Here is a 9,607-nt window from a genome sequence, read left to right on the forward strand (position 1 = left end):
TGTGGTTTTGTGATTAAAATGTGTGTATTTCATTTCCAGGTTTGTGCAGAGATGGGTACTGAAGCATTGGCACTGCCTAGGGGCAACACCTAGCATGGGGCTCAGCATCTGGTCCTTCCTCTTCTGCTGCCAAATGCCCTGTCCATCAAACCATGGCTGCATGCAGCTCCGCACTGTACTGTGGGAAGCTGTAAATATTTACTTCCTCACAGCTTCTGCCTCACACATGCCCCAAGAAAAACAAAATAAAATCACCATAAACCCCATCCTGCTATAATGGACCCTGCCTCCTAGCAGGGGCCCACCTATCCTGCTGGAGAAGGTAGTTACAATATGTTTACTAGCCCTGAAGTGGATAATATTAGGAGGATATAGTACCCTGTAGTTTTGCAACCTTATTTTTTAGTAGATTAAATCTGAATTATGTCAGTTTCAGTGTATTTTTCTGCATGCATGCTATGTTAGTACATAGAGCTAGCAATTTAGAGAGCGGGGAAGATGTTTAGCAGTGCAGGGAAGCATGCACATAACTGACACCTGTTTTATACAAACCTCACGCTCTGTATACAGGCAAAGTTACAAGGGAGGCATTTGTTGAGATCTCTGTTTTTATTACATAAACACTCTTGACAGCAGAAAAACCTGCTTTGATAGGCTGATTTGGAAATATTTTTAAATATCCTGCAGGCATATAAATTTTGGAAACTCCACAGCAAATAGCAGCTTCCGTATTAAGCAGACAGGAATTGCTCTGTTTAAAAAACTCAAAGGCCGTGATACAAATCCATGTGTGTCAGGAAGGCAGAAGCTAAGATGGTGATAAAGCATCCCTCTTAGCTTCGGTCTTGGTTGCTCAACACAAAGCGCAGCACAACCCTGATTACATCAGTGATGGCAGCCCAAGCACGGATTTCCCCTCCGTGTATCTTTCTACCAAGTTTGTCTCACAACTTCCAAGTTATATGAGCTGCCATCTCTGTGTTTATGACTGTAAGCTTTATCCTAGTATTTAAGAGGAGACAATATCTGGTGGCAAAATGTAGGGATGTATGTCCTAGTAAGGTGGTATATTTATTACTTCTTGCAGTAGCCAATTCAGCCTCTTTGAACTTCTTGTAAACAGATGCTTGAGTGCACCATCTAGCTGCTGTGGCTGAAATCCTACTGTAAATATTGTTTTCTCAGTGCAGAATATTGCTAGGTTCATAGTCACTGCTAAGATTTTCCTTGGCAGTAGAAGCATCATCTGAATTACAATCGGATGTCATTATATCATCTGCAACATCTGTAGTCAGGATATATTTGGCATGTCAAGGTTGGGGGGAAGGAGAAAGCATCCTCAGTAACACAGCAGTGCCGGAACTTGGGAAAAGAGCCACGGGGGAATTAGGTTGTGTCCAAACACAATGCTGCTTTCAAACACTTACTGTGTGGTGGGGAATGGCCTCTGGAAACTATTATTTTAGAAGCAACAACAAGAAACATCACTGTTTTGGGGAAACTTAGGACAGTCAACTGTTAACTGCAGGCTCCATTGTAACAGCGATACAGTGGGGAAGGGAGCAATGGTTTCAGGTCGTGCACTCCAAGCAGACAGGGCTTCAAAGACCATTCAGGGCAGAAATTGGATCATCTGGGCAGGAAGGTGACTGTATCAGAAGAGGCTGTGTCTGTTATACAGATTAAAAGGCCCAGTTGATTCATCTTTTGGTCTCCTGCTTCTGCACCATCCATGTACTCCCATCCTATGGCTGAATCAAAGGAAGTAATGAAGAGCCTGGTCCTGCTCCTCTGGATTTATTGCTGCAGCGGGATTTCTTCCTCCTGCAGTCAGAGATAAGATTTTATTTTTGCTTGAGGCTCTTCGATCATAAGTCTGGCTTTGTGCTCATCTTTCTGTGTCATTCATGCCTGTTGCTTTCTCTATCCTAATAAATAACAAGGGAAAGAGAGTGACTTGTAAGCCTAAATCCGCCCCTGTGACCATTCATGGTTAGTGATTGCCATTAAGGTATATTGAGCTTCTCTCTCGAATAGATGCAAACAATTATTATCATGCTGTTTTCTTCATTTTATTGATGTCTGTTTTGAGTGGCAACTGCAATATATATTTTATAAGGCTCACTTCATTTCTAACCAGTATTAGTAAAAGCAGGATAGGAGAGCATGTGAGGAAAATGGGGGAAGGAATGAACTGTCAAGGAGTGAAGATGAGAGGCTCTCCCAGACACTCAGCCTTGCTGCTGTCAGGCAACAACCTGGTATATAGCAGATTTTTTCAGGAAATCTTCTATAACCCTTAGGGTAGAACATCCCTGCAAATAGCTCAAGTCACCTAATCTACTTGTGTTATGCTCTTAGTTTTCCAGACATACCAGAATTAAAAACATATTTTATACTTTTTTTTTTTTTTTCTACTGAGCCCTTTCTTTTTCCTTATGATGCTGCTTGAAAGACCCAAGCCTTCCAAATCTGAAATATCCCCTCAAAGCATACCTATAGAGCTCCAAAGATGTTACAAAATGAAGCAGAGAAAATGAAGCTTTGACATAATGGGGGGTGGGGGTGGGGACATAATGAAGATGTTTCTTTCAATTAAGCATGTTTTTCAAGGAATATTTAATGATTTGCTGCTGGGTAAGATAGCTTAATTATTTCTGATGCTTGTTAACAGCAGAAGAAGTGCATGAAAGGAAACATTCTGCTTTCTCAAAGGTGCTCAAGTAAAAAGAAGGATAAGAAACAGTGATAACTCTATGCTTTGGAAACATATTTTTTAGCTGAAACATCAGGCTCTGCAGGATATAGCAAAACTAACCCTGTTATTTATGAAAAAGTAACTAAGTCTTTTGCCACCAAATTTCTTTCAATGAAGAGCCACTAAGGCTCAGTTACACACCAGACATGAAGCTCTGAGGACCTCACCTGCCCCAGTTACTTAAAACAGGTCCCTTCCCCTAGAGTGCAGATGTTCAATGTTCTGTCCTACTTGGTAAGTAAGAGTTAGAGCAAAACTCCCAAGCAATTAAAATATTAAATGGGCAAAAGAGCATACACCTGGGGACAACCCTGAGGGGATTCCTTTCTAAACCAGAACCACCTTTATCTGTATTATTTCTAGTGGGTGTTTCTCTAGATCCTCTGTAAGAGGTGGAGACTCCATGATTGGCTTATTGCAAAACAAATTTCCCTAAGTCACCTCTGTGGTAACTCAGTCACATTACTCTTTTTCCATTCCCACTGAACTCTATCACTCTTCAAATCGGTTTTTTATTTATCTGCAGACTAACACCAGACATCCCTCATGCTTCTCTTTTTTAGACTAATTTTTTTCCAGTATGTCTTGTGGTGAATAGAGAGATCAGAGAGATCAGCTGGTCAAGAGAGGTGATTGTCCCACTGCATTTAGCATTGGTGTGGCCTAACCTTGAATGGCCAGGCAGTTGTACTCGATGATTTTTGTATCTGAACTATTCCATTCTACTCCTATTCTATTCTATTCTATTCTATTCTATTCTATTCTATTCTATTCTATTCTATTCTATTCTATTCTATTCTATTCTATTCTATTCTATTCTATTCTATTCTATTCTATTACTTCACTCTACCCTACCCTACCCTACCCTACCCTCTGGGAGCCATTACTCTGCTCTGTTCTTTGTCCTTCTGCAATGAGGAAAGTGGATGCTTACTCCACTAAGGCAGAATTTCCAGTAGCAAAAGCAAGGTCCAAACTAAATCCATAGAGGCAAATAACGAGTCTAACCATCGTACAGTGAGACAAAGCACCTCCCCTCCCAGAGAGAGCACTCCCAAGAGAAAGTGCTGGACTGCCAGCTTTAGGCTCAGTAGCAAGGCTGGTCTGCAGCTCAGGCACTAATGTAGGATTTAGCAGGCAATCTTAGGTGTGAGTTTAGGTGTAACACCACCACCAGTCATTGTCCCAGCACAGAAGGGGCTCTGCGCCATTTCCTCGATAATGGAGTAATGCAGCCTCGACAGCCATATGAATTTTTATGAAGTCATAGAAACCACAGAACTAAAATATACATGGATATGATTTTATATGTGTCTATACAGTATTTGCATGTTTATTTCAATTAAAGGAGCTTAATTTCTCAAATAGTGCTAACTCTACTCTCAATGTGATATTTTCTTAAACAGCTACTGTGCATTTTAACACAAAGTTCCTTTCCACATACCATACTCCCTTGCTCTGATACCATAGCAAAGGAAAAATAAGGAGGAAAGATGGAAGTAGATATTTGAAATGCATTACCCTGAGTATAGCTTTTTGTCTGTGCAATTTTTCACGAGTATAACTGTGAAGCTACACAGGGGAGCTTTTGTTGAATACAAAAGCAAAGGTTTTACAAAGTCCCTTTTCAGGCTGGGTTTGCTTTAAGTAGGCTTTGATGTTTATGGGATTGTCAGAAGTAGGCAGTGGTTCCTAATGAGAAGACTCAGATTTTGAACTGTGTTACATTTCTGGGACTGCTCAGCCTGGAGAAGAGGGAGAAGAGGAGGCTCAGGGGATCTCATCACTGTCTGCAAATCCCTGAGGGGAAGGAGCAGGGAGGACAGAGCCAGGCTGTGTGCAGTGGTGCCCAGTGCCAGGACAGGAGGCCCTGGGCAAAACCTGGCCCCCAGGAGGCTCCCCCTGAGCACCAGGAGCCCTTCTGTGCTGTGCGGGTGACGGAGCCCTGGCACAGGCTGCCCAGAGGCTGTGGGGTCTCCTCCTTGGAGCCCTTCAGCAGCCGCCTGGACGTGGTGCTGGGCACCCTGCTCTGGGTGTCCCTGCTTGGGCACAGGTGGCACCAGGTGGCCCCAGAGGGCCCTGCCATCCTCAGCCACCCTGGGATCCTGTGATACAGACATATGAATGGCCTCAAATTAAAAACAGTGCTGTGAAGCTTTGCAGTGTTGAGGATGGCTTAACTTCAATATTTGTATAGTCTATTATTATGATATATTTTTAAGACTAGCTACAGTAATGATGTATGCAATGATGTGGTATCATTTCATCATCATGCATCCATATAAATTAATTAAATTTGGATTTCTATTTGATATATGTATTATATATATTTAAAATTCTAGTAACCACAAGAGCTCAGTAATTTCACAATTAATATCTTTAGTGAACACAATATTTCTCTTAACAGGATTTAATTTTCTCAAATTCATTCAGTGTCTCCAAGCATTCAGTTTATGCCTTTTGTTATGCTTTAATTCTACAAATGGACTGCTTTTCTCTCAACATGCACAATATTTTTAATTTTCAATTAAGTCAGATGAATCATATTGTTCTGAGGCCTTCTCCTGCTAATATAAGTACGTAAGTATTTCTGCATGAAGATGTTTTGGAGAGATTTCATCCTTGGCGTACATTCTTAGTTGAGCCTTTGAAATCCTTTTCCTCTGTGCACATACCAAAATGCAGATATAATAATTATACATGCATAAAAAATTGAGCTATTTCCTACATATATGTAGGAAACACTGCACACTCAAAGGCATGTTGAACTTCAGAGTCATTTACAGCACCTTTTTTTTTTTTTATTATAACCCTATAAATCTTGAAAGCTTTTGCTGATGAAGAGTGGGCAGGAAGCAGTAGAGCAGCATGCATTTCTCTTTGTGCTTTGGCGAGTCACTGGCAGGTGGGATGTTGGCAGATATTGGGGTCAGGGACGGACAAAGTCAGCACCAGGCTGGGAAAAGGCTCCCTCAGCCTCTCTGCCCTGTTTCTGTGCCAAATGGGCCAGGGCAAGCACTAGTGACGGCCCTACAGGGTCAGCAAGAGCAAGTCCATCTCTGCTAACTCAGTAAATTTTCATGACCACTTAAGCTGGACTTTTTACTACCACCCTGACATTTTCAGTCCTTTCTTCTGTAGCCATTCATTTAAATGGCAGAAGGTTAATTCCCCAGTACCAGCAGAAGGTGACTTGGCCATAGAGCTATGACAGTAGGACCTCCATCAAGAAAATTTTTGAGCAGCCCCATGTTACACCATCCATTTTTGCTCCTGAGCCTTAATCACTCCTACAGTTCACCTGCTTTTTCACCTCTAAATGTTTTCCTGTAAAATATAAGTATCCTTTTCTTGATGCCAGAGAAAGCCCTTTGAAATCAGTAGCCCAAGCTCACCCCATGACACCTGGGCTCTATTACAGGTGGATCTGAGTGAGGAGCCTATCTCTTAAGGTTGCCTGAGGTGAGAGCAGAGCAGCAGGAGGTCCTGCACACCTCCAAGCTCAATGACTTTGTGCAACTCCCTGTGTCTGCACTGGTTGCAGAGGCAGCCCCCAGGAGTTCAGCTCCAAAATCAGTGAAGTCATCAAATGAATCTCTTGAATTCAGGCCTATTAATGGTCTCAGGTTGCACCAGGGGAGGTTTAGGTTGGACATTAGGAAGTGGCGGAGTCCCCATCCCTGTAGGTGTTTAAGAGGTGCAGACACAGCACTTAGGAAGATGATTTAGTGATGGAATTCAGTAGGTCAGGTTGGTGATTGGACTTCACAATCCTGAAGGTGTTTTCCAAGCTAGATGACTCTATTGTGTTGTATCTTTGCACCTCGCACATTGTGTTCAGTTTTGGCCCCCTCATTACAAGAAGGATATTGAATTGCTCAAGTGTCTGCAGAGAAGAGCAACGATGCTGATGAAGGGACAAGAACACAAGATGAGGAACAGCTGAAGGAACTGGGGCTGATTAGTCTGGAGCTGAGGAGGCTCAGGGGAGACCACATCACTCTCTACAACTACCTGCAAGGAGACTGCAGCAAGGAGAGTATCTGTCTCTTTTCTCAGGTGACAAGTGATACGACCCAAGGAAATTGTCTCGAGTTGTGCCAGAGGAGGTATAGATTGGACATTACGAAGAATTTCTTCATGGAGAGGGTGGTCAAGCTTTGGAAGTGGTGGAGTCCCCACCCCTTGAGGTATTGAAGAGACGTGTGCATATGGCACTGAGGGACATGGTTTAGTGTTTGGACTTGGTAGGTCATATTTGATGGTTGGAGTTGGTGATCCTGAAGGTCTTTTCTGACATGGATGATTCTATGATTCTACAGATTTTAATGCCTGTGTTTTTGGCATGTGATGGAACATGATACTCCAAAGTACTGGAGTCTCAACGTTGTGCCAGAACTGAGAGACGAGTGTATTATTTTGGGCTCAGCAGTATATACAGCTACACTGCCATAGAAAGCTGAAATTGCATTTTCTTTGCAGTTCATGCTTTGGTGTACTTTGTGTCTGTACAAGGTTTGGGGTTCTGTGAGGTGCCACGACACATCCTAAAGAAGTGAATGTGCATCCCTATTTCCTTTACACACATTTTTCTGAGCCTTTGTCCTTTCAGCCTGTCAGACAGAGCCACCAAACATCCTGCTTTACCATCTCATTTAATTGTATTCATTAGTTTGTGAAGACATCCATGCATTCACAGATATCAGCTAGTCAAGGCTGGTAAATTATGGACAACCGGTGCATCTGGATCAGCCTCTTCCAGGTGCCTGGGATGCCAGAGGTAGGCAGGAGCCTGCAGTGGGCTTTCTGGAGGTAGCCTGCAGAGCCTGGAGGAGGCAGGATTTGTATCAAATGGGCTTTATCCTGGCTCACTTGAGTACAGGCATTGCAGAAAAGGACACAAAACAGCAATGAGGAGGATCAAGCAAGACATATCAACACTATCAACTTCACAGCAAATTTATGCTCTTTGGAGGTTCCTGCTCTGGCAGACAGCTGTTGAGGAGTGCAAATGCCATAAGAAACAGCACTGCTCTGTTTCCAGCATCCCTTGCCTGGTACATCTGTGATGACTGTATTCTCCAGCATGAGGAGTATCAGATGCCTTCACCTTACTCCAGAAGTGGTGGGAGCTGGAGACAGGAAGCTGCATTACCAAGGACCTGCTGACTCTGACGAAGCAGATAATCAAGAGGATCTGGAACCCCATGTACGCTGTAAAATTTCAAATAGAAATAATACGTTGTAGGAAAATATCACAGAAAATTCCTCCCTTGAAGAAACTAACACATGAATGACCCCTGCCCCTTGGGACCCACCCAGATCTCCACCACAGAGAGGAGCACAGCTGTCTGCCATCACTCCTTCTGCATGGTTATTCATCCTCCTGGTTTTCTTCCATGGACACGTCACCCCCTGGTAGCCTCCCTTCAGCAGATTCCCAGCGTTCCTGCAGGCATCTTTCCTTAGCTCGGCATCCTTTTTCCAGGCTCTTTGGGAACATTCTCCTGACTGTTTTTCTGTGATTTTCTGTGGCAGTAGCAAACCCATTAGTGCTTCTTGTGTACTTTCTGTCCTTTGTCTGGGAGCTCTGAGGTGAGAATTGGCACTGCTGACCACAACAGAGCTGGCACCCATGGACCTTACTGCATCTAAACATTTATTTCAGATTACTCACATCCATTGTTTTGCAGTGTCAGAGAAGTCTGAATGCAAAATGTGGAAATGGTGCCTAGTCACTGTCACGTTTTCCTGCCTGCCCTCTGAGTCACAGCGCTCTGGTTAAAGCGAAATAAAAAGCACAGGTAAAAGTCAAGCTGGAAGAAGCAGGGTGCTGCAGCAAAGCATGCTGTGTTTGGTACTGCCTCCTGTATCAACAGGATCACCGGGAGAGCTCCAGTTCCACGTGTCCCTCATTTCAATGCAGTGCAATGCAAGGAGCACTCTGCCTGATTTTCCAGGTGCAGGGGTGAATCGGCATTTAGCAAAGTGCTCTGCCTTGTCTGATGGAATACCAGAGATCTGGAGAGCATGGAAGAGGAATAAATGTAAAACACCGCTTATTTTTGATGGGGTCACTTTCCTGACCACAGCCACACAGGATCCTCTATGGGTGACTGTCAGCTTGGCGGGGCTAACACATTCTGCTCTCCCACAGCCTCCCTCTGCCTCATCCCTCCTGCTAAGCATCTGGTGCAGACAGCGAACCGTAAACTATCCTGTGTCTGCTGGAATTTGGATGCTTCAGCCTAGCGACTGGTGCAGAAAATGAAATGAGCACCTTGGAGCTAACAGACATTCGGGGTCAGCAAACTGCCCGCCGGCTGCCTTTGGAAAGCAGAGCGCTGTCGTTGCCTGGTGGGGAAGAGCAGGAATAATTGCAGGAAGTCAACTAATTCATGCACAACAAAGCTAATCATTAACAGGGGGCTACACAGCCCTTCTTCTGCAGTGCTGACCAATTACTTCCAAGTCATGTTTTAAGGCTAATGTGTAACAAGTGCTGCTCAGTAGCTGGAGCAGAAGGCATCTCACTGGGTGTGTGGATGTCTGCTCCCTCCCTCATCCTTGAGCTGGAGCAAGTCCCATTCCTCGGGCTGCCAGTGCAACATTATTGATTACTGAGGGATATATTGTTATTAAAAGCAGAAAGTCTAAGGGGCAGGCCTGGCTGGGATTTCTGTTGACTAGAACTTATTGTGGTTCAAATCCTTTGTTCCCATGTTCCTGGAGAGAGAAACCTATAGACCTGGCCTTAAACAGGGATGTGCTCACACAGATCACAGCTGCAGTCAATCTCTGGCCCTATTACCGGTGGCAAAGATGCAGAAAAAGAGCACACCTGAAAGC

The 9,607-nt window shown here is 43.9% G+C and overlaps 1 long non-coding RNA gene across 1 annotated transcript; it reads right to left on the reverse strand.

Annotated features, from left to right (window-relative positions):
• Nucleotides 1-6,793: 6,793 nt before the first annotated feature.
• Nucleotides 6,794-8,111, reverse strand: LOC311431960. The gene is made up of 2 exons (XR_014689726.1): nt 8,077-8,111; nt 6,794-7,972 (listed from the first exon to the last, which is right to left on the reverse strand). It is a non-coding gene; the product is annotated as an uncharacterized lncRNA (long non-coding RNA).
• Nucleotides 8,112-9,607: the final 1,496 nt, after the last annotated feature.

The sequence above is a fragment of the Aythya ferina genome (assembly GCF_964211825.1).
Source record: "Aythya ferina genome assembly, chromosome: 2".
Classification (NCBI taxonomy): Eukaryota; Metazoa; Chordata; class Aves; order Anseriformes; family Anatidae; genus Aythya; species Aythya ferina.